Here is a 3,353-nt window from a genome sequence, read left to right as displayed (position 1 = left end):
TCAATCGTGGCTTTCAAAAAGGAATTTGATAAATACTTGAAGGGGAAAATGCAGGGCCACGGGGAAAGGGACGGGGAATGGGACCAATGGGATTGGTCTTACAAAAGGCAGGTAAGGGATTGATGGGTTGAATGGCCTCCTTCTGTGGTGTGTTCATTCTGTGATAAATATTATTTTACACACAGTGAACAGACCATCCCTGAAAGACTGCCCCGCGATAAAACAGAGTGACACTGAAACGTTGTGAAAATGCAATGACCCCGACGTGATTCGAACACGCATCCTTCTGATCTGGAGTCAGACGCGCTACCGTTGCGCCACGAGGTCCACAGCGCCCACCTGGAGCCGGATCCATAGGAGGGAGATCGGTACCGACCGCCACAGGGACTCGAAGAGGCGGAAGCAGCAGCAGCAACACCGCAGGAGCCCCGCTCTCCAATCCAGCCGTTCCCAGCGGAGAGCTGCCAGTCCCGGCCTGAGCCCTGTCTGGGAGCCGCCTGCCATTCAGTCTTGACAGAACGGGACCGATCCAGTTTCAGCTCACACACAAGCTCAGGAATCCCACTCCTGACAGATTCACTTATTTAAACCTTGTTTAGATTCAGTGAATTGGGATTTAATTCAATCCTCATCTGCCCGCCGCTCTGTCAGTTCAGGACTTTATTTAAACCGATACTTGGAGCTCTGTTTTACAGGGTGCCGGCTGTTTCAGCATTTCTCAGTCCCACCACGAACACTTTTTGCTGCTAACTTCTGCTTAATACAAAGTTCCCAGGAACGAGGGGATTTCTACTGGGTTCTGAGTTGGAGTTAAGGAACAATAGAGGTCCGATTACACTACTTGGTGTATTCTATAGGCCACCAGCTGGTGGGACCGATATCGAGGAGCAAATTTGCAGGGAAATTACAGAGAGTTGCAAAAGCCATAGAGTAGTGATAACAGGGGATTTCAACTATCCTAATATAGACTGGGATAACAATAATATAAGGCGCAAAGAAGGGGAAGAATTTTTGAAATGTGTTCAGGATAACTTTCTCGACCAGTACGTTTCTGGCCCACTGAGGAAGGAGGCATTGCTGGACTTGGTGCAAGGGAATGAGGCGGGCCAAGTGGAGCAAGTGTCAGTGGGGGAGCATTTAGGGAGCAGCGATCAGTATCATAAGGATTAGAATAGCTATGGAAATGGACTCTGTCCACTCTAAAGTAAAAGTACTCAATTGGAGGAGGGTCAATTTCAGTGGGATGAGATCAGATCTGGCCCCGGTAAATTGGAATTAAAGATTGTCAGGCCAAACTATAATTGGACAGTTGGCGCCTTTTAAGAAGATGATTCGGGGATAGAGAAGGTACATTCCAACGAGGTAGAAAGGTAGGGCAACTAAAGCCAGAGCTCCCTGGATAATAAGAGAAATAGAGAGTAAGATGAAGCGGGGAAAAGTGTCGTATGACAGGTGTCAGGTTGATAACACAAGTGCCAACCAGAGAGAATATAGAAAGTTCAGAGGGGAAGTGAAAAAGGAAATAAGAGGGGCAAAGAGAGAGCATAAGAATAGCGGAAAACATAAAAGGGAATCAAAAAGTCTTCTACAGACATGTTAACAGTAAACGGGTAGTAAGAGGAGGGGTGGGGCCGATTAGGGACCATAAAGGAGATCTACTCATGGAGGCAGTGGGCATGGCCTGAGGTACTAAATGAGTACTTCGCATTGTTCTTTACCAAGGAAGAAGATGCTGCCAGATTCTCGATAAAGGAATATATAGTTAAGATACTGGATGGGCTTAAAAATGAGAAAGAAGAGGTACTAGAAAGGCTTGCTGTACTTAAAATAGATAAGTCACCTGGTCCGGATGGGATATACCCGAGGATGCTGAGGGAAGTAAAGGGGGAAATTGCAGAGATACTGGCCATAACCTTCCAGACATCCTTCGACATGGGAATGGTGCCAGAGGACTGGAGAATTGCAAAGGTTACAACCTTGTTCAAAAAAAGGGTGTAAAGATAAACCCAGCAACTATAGGCCAGTCAGTTTAAGCTCGGTGATGGGGAAAGATTTGGAAATGATAATCGGGGATAGAATTAACAGTCACTTGGACGAGTGTGGATTGATTAGGGAATTCCAGCACGGATTTGTTAAAGGCCAATCGTGTTTAACCAACTTGATAGAGTTGTTTGATGAGGTAACAGAGAGGGTAGATGAGGTCAATGCAGTTGACGTGGTGTATATGGACTTTCAAAAAGCGTTTGATAAAGTGCTACGTGGCAGACGTGCTATCAAGATTACGGCCCATTGAATACAGGGGGCAATAGCAACATGGATACAGCACTGGCTAAATGACAAGAAACAGAGAGTTGTGATGAACGGTTGTTTTTCGAACAGGAGGGAGGTGGGCAATGGTGTTCCATAGGGGTCGGTGCTGGGACCACTACTTTTCTTGATAGATATTAATGACTTGGACTTGGGAGTAAAGGGTACAATATCAAAATTTGCAGATGACACAAAACTTGGAAGGGTAGAGAACAGTGAGGAGGATAGACTTGAAGAGGATATGGACACGCTGGTGGCATGGACGGACACGTGGCAGATGAAGTTTAACACGGAAAAATGCGAGGTGATGCATTTCGGTGGGAAAAACGAGGAGAGGCAATATAAACTAGAGGGCACAATTCTAAAAGGGTTGGAGGAACAGAGGGACCTGGGGTTATACGTGCACAAATCGTTATATCAACTCTGCTGAGACCACATTTGGAGCACTGCATTCAGTTCTAGGCACCACACCTCAGGGAGGATATATTGGCCTTGGAGGGGGTGCAGTGCAGATTCACCAGAATGATACCAGGGCTAAAATGGTTAAATTATGCGGAAAAATTGCGTAGGAAAGGTGTGTATTTCCTTGTGTATAGAAGATTAAGTGTTGATGTATTCCAGTTGTTGATGGTGATTAAATGAGCCAATGGTGTGTGTGTGAGCTGTGAGACAGCTTGAAATCCCAATCCTCTCCACCACTGGGGACTGAGTCTTCCAACATACATGGATTTTCAGTCGTGCAAGTTTCATCCACAGTTTCTGCTTTTCATTTCTCCGACCTGCTTGTTGCGCCTTTCCCTTCAATTCAGGACTTACAGGAAAAACTCGATTTTGCCATCAATTTTCGGGTCACGTGGTGAGATTTCAAATAATTGAAATCGACCCGAATCAACCCCAATTGATTTTTTTGAAGAGGTGACTAAAGTAGTGGTAAGGGGCATGTCAACGGATGTTATTTATATGGACTTCCAAAAGGCATTTGATAAAGTCCCACGTAAGAGACTGTTAGATAAGATGGAAGCCCATGGAATCGAGAGAAAAGTACG

General features: G+C 45.5%; 1 non-coding gene across 1 annotated transcript; it reads right to left on the bottom strand.

Moving 5' to 3' along the window:
* Positions 1-255: 255 nt before the first annotated feature.
* trnaw-cca (transfer RNA tryptophan (anticodon CCA)) lies at positions 256-327 on the bottom strand. Its single transcript has one exon. It is a non-coding gene; the product is annotated as a tRNA-Trp (tRNA).
* Between the last annotated feature and the right edge of the window lie 3,026 nt (positions 328-3,353).

This window comes from Heptranchias perlo, unplaced genomic scaffold (genome assembly GCF_035084215.1).
Source record: "Heptranchias perlo isolate sHepPer1 unplaced genomic scaffold, sHepPer1.hap1 HAP1_SCAFFOLD_483, whole genome shotgun sequence".
In the NCBI taxonomy this organism is placed as follows: Eukaryota; Metazoa; Chordata; class Chondrichthyes; order Hexanchiformes; family Hexanchidae; genus Heptranchias; species Heptranchias perlo.
Note: the sequence above shows the minus strand (reverse complement) of the source record. Positions and strands in the feature narration are given on the sequence as shown.